This window comes from Triticum dicoccoides, chromosome 5B (assembly GCF_002162155.2).
Source record: "Triticum dicoccoides isolate Atlit2015 ecotype Zavitan chromosome 5B, WEW_v2.0, whole genome shotgun sequence".
NCBI lineage: Eukaryota > Viridiplantae > Streptophyta > Magnoliopsida > Poales > Poaceae > Triticum > Triticum dicoccoides.
This window is the reverse complement of record NC_041389.1, coordinates 550028380-550039328: the sequence shown is the minus strand read 5'-3', so window position 1 is coordinate 550039328 and position 10949 is coordinate 550028380.

Here is a 10949-nt window from a genome sequence, read left to right as displayed (position 1 = left end):
ATGATGGAGCGTGTCATAATAAACGGAACGGTGGAAACTTGCATGGCAATATATCTCGAAATGGCTATGGAAATGCCATAATAGGTACGTATGGTGGTTGTTTTGAGGAAGGTAAATAATGGGTGCATGATACCGGCGAAAGTTGCGCGGCATAAAAGAGGCTAGCAAAGTGGAAGGGTAAGTGTGTGTATATCCATGGACTCACATTAGTCATAAAGAACTCATATACTTATTGCAAAAGTTTATTAGCCCTTGAAGCAAAGTACTACTATGCATGCCCCTAGAGGGATAGATTGGTAGGAAAAGACCATCGCTCGTCCCCGACTGCCACTCATAAGGAAGACAATCAAAAGAGCACCTCATGCAAAAAAATTGTCACGCAACTTTTACCATACGTGCATGTTGCGGGACTTGCCAACTTCAACACAAGTATTTCTCAATTTCATAATTACTCAACTAGCATGACTCTAGCATTACCACCTTTATATCTCAAAACAATTATCAAGCATCAAATTGATCATAGTTTTTAATGCACTTTCTATGATAGTTTTTATTATACCCAACTTGGATGCTCATCATTCTAGGAACAAATTTATAACCATAGAAAATACCATGCTGTTCTAAAAGACTCTCAAAATAATATAAGTGAAGCATGAGAGATCAACAATTTCTTCAAAAATAAGCCACCACCGTGCTCTAAAAGATATAGGTGAAGCACTAGAGCAAAAACTATCTACCTCAAAAGATATAAGTGAGGCACATAGAGTGTTCTAATAAATTCTAATCAAGTGGGCTTCTCCCCAAAAGGTGTGTACAGCAAGGATGATCGTGGAAAACTAAAAAGCAAAGACTAATATCATACAATACGCTCCAAGCAAAACACATATCATGTGGCGAATAAAAATATAGCTCCAAGTAAAGTTAACGATAGACGAAGACGAAAGAGGGGATGCCTTCCCGGGCATGCCCAAGCTTAGGCTTTTGGTTATCCTTGAATATCTTGGGGTGCCATGGGCATCTCCAAGCTTAGGCTCTTGCTAATCCTTATTCCATAATCCATCAAATCTTTACCCAGAACTTGAAAACTTCACAACACAAAACTCAATAGGAAATATCATAAGCTCCCTTAGTGCAAGAAAGAAAAATCACCACATAAGGTATTGTAATGAACTCATTCTTTATTTATATTGGTGTTAAAACTACTGTATTCCAACTTCTCTATGGTTCATACCCCTACATACTAGCCATAGATGCATCAAAATAGGCAAACAACACACGAAAAACAGAATCTGTCAAAAACAGAACAGTCTGTAGCAATCTGTAACTCTCAAATACTTATGAAACTCTATCCTACCAAAATAGGAAGTCCTGGGCAATTTGTCTATTGATCTACAGCAAAAAGAATCAACAAAAAAGCACGTTTCTATGAATTACTAAAATTATTTTCGTGCGCGCAAAGTTTCCGTGTTTCAGCAGAATCAAATTAACTATCGCCATAGGTTATCCTATAGGTTCTACTTGGCACAAACACTAATTAAAACATAAAAACACATCTAAACAGAATTTTTTTTACTAAACAGAAGCAAAAACAAAAAAACAAAGATAAAATTGGGTTGCCTCCCAACTAGCGCTATTGTTTAACGCCCCTAGCTAGGCATAAAAGCGAGGATAGATCTAAGTGGTGCCATCTTTGGCACTTGATTCATAAGTAGCTCGCATGATAGATTCATAAGGTAATTTAACTTTCTTTCTTGGAAAGTATTCCATGCCTTTCCTTAATGGAAATTGAAATCTAATATTCCCTTCCTTGATATCAATAATCGCACCAATCGTTCTAAGGAAAGGTCTACCAAGAATAATAGGACATGAAAGATTGCAATCTATGTCAAGAACAATAAAACCTACGGGCACATAGTTCCTATTTGCAACAATAAGAACATCATTGATTCTTCCCATAGGCTTTTTAATGGTGGAATCCGCAGTGCAAATTTAAAGAGCAATCATCAAAATCATGGAAACCTAGAATATCACATAAAGTTTTCGGAATCGTGGAAACACTAGCACACAAATCACACAAAGCATAACACTCATGATCTTTAATTTTAATCTTTATAGTAGGTTCCCACTCATCATTAAGTTTTCTAGGTATAGAAACTTCCAAATTAAGTTTTTCATCATAAGATTGCATCAAGACATGAACAATATGTTTGGTAAAAGCTTTATTTTGACTGTAAGCATGAGGAGAATTCACAACGGATTGCAACAAGGAAATACGATCTACTAAAGAACAATTATCATAATTAAATTCCTTGAAATCCAAGATAGTGGGTTCAATGCTATTTAAAGTCTTGACCTCTCCAATCCCACTTTTACCAAATTTAGCATCAAGATCTAAGAACTCTGAATCATTGGGATGCCTTTTAACTAAAGTTGACTCATCTCCAGTCCCATCATTAGCAAGATTCATATTGCAAAACAAAGATCTAATAGGGGATACATCAATAACTTTAAGATCTTCATCATTATTTTCATGGAAACTAGAAGAACACGCTTTTACAAAGCAATCTTTCTTAGCACGCAATCTAGCGGTTCTTTCTTTGCACTCATCAATGGAAATTATCATAGCTTTGAGAGACTCATTGATATCATGCTTAGGAGGAGTAGATCTAAGTTTCAAAGAATCGACATCAAGCGAAAGTCTATCAACGTTCCTAGCCAAATCATCAACTTTAAGCAAATTTTCTTCAAGCATGGCATTAAAATTCTTTTGAGAGACCACAAATTCTTTCACACTAATCTCAAAATCAGAGGGCGGCTTATTAAAATTACCATAAGAATTATTGTAGGAATTTCCATAATTATTAGAGGAATTACTAGGGAACGGTCTAGGATTAAAGTTTCCTCTATAAGCATTGTTACCAAAATTATTCCTACCAACAAAATTCACATCCATAGATTCATTATTATTCTCAATCAAGGTAGACAAAGGCATATCATTGGGATCAATAGAAGCATTCTTAGTAGCAAAAAGATTCATAAGTTCATCCATCTATCCACTCAAAACATTAATTTCTTCTATAGCATGCACTTTTTTACTAGTAGATCTTTCGGTGTGCCAATGAGAATAATTAGCCATAATATTATCAAGGAGTTTGGTAGCTTCCCCTGAGGCGATTTCCATAAACGTGCCTCCCGCGGCCGAATCTAAAAGATCTCTAGAAGCAAAATTCAATCCGGCATAAAAAATTTGTATGATCATCCATAAATTCAAACCATGAGTAGGGCAATTGTGAATCATCAATTTCATTCTTTCCCAAGATTGGGCAACATGCTCATGATCAAGTTGTTTAAAATTCATAATATCGTTCCTAAGAGAGATGATCTTAGCGGGAGGGAAATACTTAGAGATAAAAGCATCTTTGCACTTATTCCATGAATCAATACTATTCTTAGGCAAAGATGAAAACCAAACTTTAGTAGGATCTCTAAGTGAAAACGGAAATAACTTCAATTTAACAATATCATTATCCTTATCTTTCTTATTTTGCATCTCACACAAATCAACAAACTTGTTTAGATGGGTAGCGGCATCTTCACTAGGAAGGCCGGAGAATTGGTCTTTCATAACAAGATTCAGCAAAGCAGCATTGATTTCACAAGACTCAACATCATTAAGAGGAGCAATCAGAGTACTAAGGAAATCATTATTATTGGTATTGGAAAAGTCACACAACTTGGTATTATCCTGCGCCATAGCGACAAGCAATCCAACACACAAGCAAACAAAAAGTCAAGCGAAAGAGAGAGGACATTGGGAAAGAGAGGACGAATAAAATGGCAAGGGTGAAGTGGGGGAGAGGAAAACGAGAGGCAAATGTCAAATAATGTAAGTGCGAGGGAGATGAGTTTGTGATGGGTACTTGGTATGTCTTGACTTGAGCGAAGACCTCCCCGGCAACGGCGCCAGAAATCATTCATGCTACGTCTTGAGCTTGCGTTGGTTTTCCTTGAAGAGGAAAGGGTGATGCAGCAATAGTAGCGTAAGTATTTCCCTCAGTTTTTGAGAACCAAGGTATCAATCCAGTAGGAGGCTCCTCAAAAGTCCCACGCACCTACACAAACAAACAAGAACTCACAACCAACGCAATAAAGGGGTTGTCAATCCCTTCAAGGCCACTTGCGAAAGTGAGATCTGATAGAGATTATATGATGAGATAAATATATTTTTGGTATTTTATGATATAGATTGGAAAAGTAAAGATGCAAATAAAAGTAGATTGAAAGCTTATATGATAAAAGATAGACCCGGGGGTCATAGGTTTCACTAGTGGCTTCTCTCAAGATAGCATAAGTATTACGGTGGGTGAACAAACTACTGTCAGGCAATTGATAGAAAAGCGAATAATTATGAGATTATCTAGGCATGATCATGTATATAGGCATCACATCCATGACAAGTAGACCGACTCCTGCCAGCATCTACTACTATTACTCCACACATCGACCGCTATCCAGCATGCATCTGAGTATTAAGTTCATAAGAACAGAGTAATGCATTAACAAAGATGACATGATGTAGAGGGATAAACTCATGCAATATGATATAAACCCTATCTTTTTATCCTTGATGGCAACAATACAATACGTGCCTTGCTGTCCCTGCTGTCACTGGGAAAGGACACCGCAAGATTGAACCCAAAGCTAAGCACTTCTCCCATTGCAAGAAAGATCAATCTAGTAGGCCAAACCAAACTGATATTTCGAAGAGACTTGCAAAGGTAACTTAATCACACATAAAAGAATTCAGAGGAGATTTAAATATTTCTCATAGATAAACTTGATCATAAACCCACAATTCATCGGATCTCGACAAACACACCGCAAAAAGAGTTACATCGAATAGATCTCCAAGAAGATCAAGGAGAACTTTGTATTGAGATTCAGAGAGAGAGAAGAAGCCATCTAGCTAATAACTATGGACCCGAAGGTCTGTGGTAAACTACTCACAACTCATTGGAGAGGCCTTGGAGATGATGTAGAGGCCCTCCGTGATCGATTCCCCCTCCGACGGAGCGCCGGCGAAGGCTCCAAGATGGGATCTCGTGGATACATAAGGTTACGGCGGTGGAAATAGTTTTTCGTGGTCGCCTTTGATGTTTTCGGGGTACATGGGTATATATAGGAGGAAGAAGTAGGTCGGTGGACGCTCGAGGGGCCCACGAGGGAGGGGGGCGCGCCCAGCCCTAGGAGGCGCGCTGGGCACCCTCGTGGCTGCCTTGGTTGTTTCTTGACTTCCACTCCAAGTCCTCTGGATCACGTTTGTTCCAAAAAGATCGGCCCCAAAGGTTTCATTCCGTTTGGACTCCGTTTGATATTCCTTTTCTTCGAAACACTGAAATAGGCAAAAAAAACAGCAATACGGGTTGGGCCTCCGGTTAGTAGGTTAGTCCCAAAAATGATATAAAAGTGTAAATTAAAGCCCATAAACATCCAAAACGGGTAATATAATAGCATGGAACAATCAAAAATTATAGATACGTTGGAGAAGTATCAATCTTCACGAAGTAGGCTATCTCCTCGCCCTTACAAACTCCTTGATTCAACTCCACAATCTTATTGGAGGCTCCCAAGTGACACTAACCAATCTAGGAGACACCACTCTCCAAAACGTAATAGATGGTGTGTTGATGATGAACTACTTGCTCTTGTGCTTGAAATGATAGTCTCCCCAACACTCAACTCTCTCTCACACAGTTTTGGCTATGGTGGAAAGAAGATTTAAGTGGAAAGCAACTTGGGGAAGGCTAGAGATCAAGATTCTTGTGGTTGGATTGGAATTTCTTGGTATCAATACATGAGTAGGTGGTTCTCTCTTAGAAAATGAGTAGTGGACATGTAGGCACGTTCTAATGGCTCTCTCACAAATGGAGAAGGGGGTGGAGGGGTATATCTAACCTCCACACAAAATCCAACCGTTACACACATTTGACCCAACTCGGTCAGACCGAATAGAAGAACTCGGTGAGATAGATTCAATTCAAAATGTGAACGTTAGGAATCTCGGTGGGACCTATGTGGTCAACTCGGTGGGACCGATCGCATGAACTCGGTGAGACCGATTTCAGCAAAGATCAAACAATGAGTTGGTCAAGCAAACTAGGTGGGACCGATCGCTCCTTTCGGTGAGACCAAAACGTTACTAAGGAAAACAGAGAGTTTGCAAAGCCATCTCGGTGAGACCGAGAGCCGTATCAGTGAGACCGAATTGACTAGGATTTCTGGCAGTGGCTATGTCAACAGAACTCGGTGGCGCTGGATAGATCAAATTGGTGGGGCCAAGTTTGACTTTAGGTTTTGGACATATGTGGAAATGAGAAAGTGGCTAAGGGTTTTGGAGAAATATCACTAAGCACTTTGAGCAAGTAGACCATTAAGAAACACCTCATCCCCTTTTAATAGTATTGGCTTTCCTATGGCCTCAATGTGACCTTGGATCACTAAAATGAAAATGAAGAGTCTTGAGCCTTTGCCAATCTTTGTCCTTAGCATTTTGAGGGGTCCACATCTCTAGTCCATGCGATGCCAATCATTGAACTTTTTGAAATATTTAACTTGAATGGATATTAGTTCAATGAGCTATATGTTGTTATGAATTACCAAAACCACCCGGGGATTAGTTGCACTCTCACTTAGCAAACGTCCAAAACCTGCCTTGATAGCCTAAGTCCATCAACATGCATATGTCAACAGTATCTCGAAAACCCTGGATCTGGGCATTGCTTCGGTTCGCAACTCCCTCATGTTCATCCGGACGCAAAACTTCGTTGAAATCTCCCATGCACAGCCATGGGAGGGAGTTGTAAGTGGTCAATCCCTTCATAAGGTCCTATGTTTGATGCCTCAAGTGAGTTTGGGCCTCCTCATACATGCATGTCAATCTCCACGGGTCTCTTTCATTCTCCTCAACCTTTGCATCAATGTGATAGACAAATCACCCAAAATCTCAACCTTAATAGTATTATTCCAAAAAATACCAATACCACCACTTCTACCTTGACTATCTATAGCATAAGAATTATCATAACCCAATGTACCAGATAGAGACTCTACACGTGCTCCTTTAATTTGAGTTTCGACGATACAGAGCATGGTAGGGGCAAACTTCCTCGCAAAATTGCAAAGCTCTCGAACTGCCAACAGGTTTGCCCGCGCCACGACAGTTCCAACATAGAACACTCATTGAGCCCAACGGCGCTCCTCGAAGGAGCCCGCCAAATTTCTCACCACACCAATCACTCCTTCGCTTTCATCCCCGTCTACCTTAGTCCTCTTCGGGTCTCTCTGTGGAGGGGGGCTCGTTAGCGTATTACTGCCGACACAATGTCTAGTTGGAGCTCACTAGGGTTTACGTTCTGCGTCATCTCGGGTGGTAGAAGATTCTTATCCTTCTCCTGTCTATCAAGTCTTTTCCTGCTTAGTTCTGCCATGTCAACATCTCTGTCGTCAGCATTCGGGTCCAAACTATGTGCCTTTCCTCCATCACCAAAAGCCCGGTGTCCATAATCCATGTTCTCCTTAGCAAAACGGCCACATGCGCGGCCTCCATCTGATCGCCCACCTGAACGTCCTCTAGCACGGCCACCCTGTCTTCCCCCTCGACGGCCTCGGCCCTCTCCAGGACCCCGACCATTGCGCATAAACCAATCAGCCCTGAGATCCTTAAAAACCAACGCCGATGGAGGGTGAACTCTGTACCCATGCTCCTTGAACAAGTGGCCTGGCATACCACAAACCGCACACCAATCCGGCAACCTTTCATATTTTACTTTATAAATCTGCCTTTCGCCCCCTCTGATCATGGACACCGCATTCTTTAGTGGCTTAAAAACATTTATTCGCACCCAAATGCGGTAGAAATTTCCAGTGAAATCATGTGACATTGTTTATGCAAAAAGCACCTCACCCGCCTTTATTACAAGCTGCGGCACCATATGAGCATACAAATTTGGAACATCATGGATCTGGATCCAGATATCGATCGTCTCAAGCTTGATCATGGATGGTTTTGTGATCCCATCATATGGTGCTAGTATCACCGCATCTCATCAGAAGTTCCATGGGACATCCTGCATGACCCTCTCTCAATCACCCAAGCAAGAGAATTGAACCGAATAGAGGTTATCCTCAAGAGGCTTGAATTTTGCCTGTTGTGCTATATCCCATGTCGATCGCATGTTTCTGAAGAACCATGTCTAGCAAGCGCGATCCATCTTGGTTCTGCCAGCAACACTTCTTTCTTGTCAAAGATCACATCATCAAGGTCCTCCTCCTTCGGCCCAAGTTCCTGCATCATACGCTCCATCTCGCTGACCCCCATTCTCCTCGTTTCCCTCACGATTTACACCACACAAACACACACCCACATTGAATTGCTCTCAGGTCATGGCTAGTCAGTGAGCAGACTCGCAATCTAGGCCACATTTTGAAATGATTTCTTTTATTATTTTGTGGCGAGGAAGGCTCGCGGAGGTGATAATGCATCATAACTGTCGTGTATGTTATTAGGGTGATAAAGTTATGAATGGGCGGCAGCAGAAGAAATAGCAAGGGTCGCCTCCTCCTCCTAACCCTAGCTGCTGCCTCCTCCCAACCCTAGCCGCTCCTCCTCCTCACCCCCTCCCCTCCTTCCTTCCTCGCCGCCGCCTGAGGCAGCCGTCGGGCAAGCCCGGGGCGCCAAGGATGGCGGCGGGGGGGGGGGGCTCGGTTGCCTTGCTCCTGTGTGGGGAACCCTGGATCTGGAGCGGCGGCTCCGTTGGCAAGGCACGGCCGGCTAACAGCCGTGCGGGTGGTGGATTCGGTGTCCCGGCCACGCGGGCGGCAGGATCTGGTGGTCGTTGGCGGCCGGCGGCGGCTCCTGCAGCAGTCGGTGTGCGTGATCTGGCGCCTCCCTTCCTCCCATGTTCGGCGTGCGGGCCAGCCTGGTCGGGCCGCGCTTCCTCTTGGTCTCCGGTTATGTACAGGAGGTGCTGCTGGTGGCGGAGATCTAGTTCGAGCGAAATCCCTGGCCGGCCATGACCGGCTGCGCCGACGGTGAGGCCTGAGGGCGCTGTTTCCCTCCTTGGAGGCGTCGGTACGGATTGATTTCCTCACTTCACCTTCCCCTAGGTTTCGCGGGTGAAAGCCCTAAGTCTGTTGGGCGGCAGCAGCGCTCATGGCGTCATTCCCTTCTTGAAGGCACCCCTTTGGGAACCTTGGGGTTGGGTGGCGCTTGTGGGTGGTGGGCGACGACGGTGGTGCGGCCCTTTCCTAGCATGGATTTACGTCCGTTGCTTGGAGATGGAGTCGCGTAGGTGGAGGTTGTTGGCTGGCGTCGGGGTAGCATCAATGGCGGAGGACCTGCCAAGGCTTGCCGTTTGGCGTCGTGGTCGCGTCGATGTCGGAGGACCTGCCAAGGTTGTCACCTCAATCTGCTCTGAAGATGGACCAGTGGAAGATGGCGGCAACGACACATGTGAATGCGTCAGACCGGTTTGAGCCCCCGGCCCAGCAGATGGCTGGGTCGGGGGCTCCGGCTTTAGATGTTAGGCTTAGGTGAGAGGTGTGGGTATGTGGCCTAGCTTGCACCCCTTCATCATTTGGATAGGAGTAGCGGCAGGTGCTGCCAAGATGGCGGATTCAGGCATATTGTCGTTATACTTTGTAAGGTCCTCAAGAATAATCGATAAAGTGGTCGTATGCATCTCCAGATGCAGAGGCCGGGGGTCATCCTCCTTTTTAAAAAAATAACGAAAAGAAAAGAAAAGAAAGAGACTGCTAGGCCGGGCCAAATGGCGATCCCCTTGACAGAGACCCGTCGCGCTCTCGGAACGACCGCACGCCCTGCCGACGGCGTTCTCACTATGTCCTTGTCGACGCTTCAAAAAAACTCATTCCTTGCTTTTTTTTAGAGAGAGAGAGAGACTTGGAGAGGCGGACATTTTCACTGTTTTGACCCGTCTGTTTAAGTTTAGCATGATTTGACCCTATATTGAAAATATTTCAAGATCTGACCCGTTTCAAAACGCCGTCAACTATGGCGTTTTGGCTACACGGAAGACGCTATAGCCTATGGCGTTTGACTCTGACCCACACACAATAGCTGGTGCTGATGTGGCAAAGCTATACATTAAATATTGAATCAGTTCACAAGTAAAAAAAACATATAATTAAAACGCTTCTTCCAACACTCAAAACCTTTGATTCTAGTACACAGTTGCACACGCTAGCAATCACATCTCATGTCCAGTGCTCATTTGTTTAGTTGGTATTTATGCTACAGACTGGGCTAGGCCAAACGCCAAGAGCAGTGGCGTTTTGGGCAAACGCCATCACCTGTGGCGTCTCGCTTTGCCACGTCGGCGTCAACTGGTGTGCGTGGGCCAGAGTTAAACGCCATAGAATGTGGCATCTTCAATTTAACCAAAACGTCATGGTTGATGGCGTTTTGAAATGGGTCAGATCTGAAAATATTTTCGATGTAGGGTCAAATCGTGCTAAACTTAAGCAACCGGGTCAAAACAGTAAAAAAAAGTCCTGGAGAGGCCATGCCCTGTCGGGCCGGCACACACACGTGCCGACGACCACCACCTGGCAGCCCGAGGCTGCGCACTAGTACACTGACACATTTCCACTCTAATAAAATGCAGGGAAAACTGACACATTCCACTCAGCAGTCAGCACTGTAGGGAAAAAGCGATAAATTCCACTCTAATCTGACAAAATGCAAGGAAAACTGACACGAGAACGCATTCTCGTGTGGGAGAGAAAAGGGAAAAACCAGTGTAGAGCGAAGGAGGGAAAAGATAAGAATTTGATCAGAGTCGTTAGACTCTGGAGTCTTTTTTTACACGTACGGTATACAATCACACACACACACATACATACACACACCTCTCCATTTTTAGGAGGGA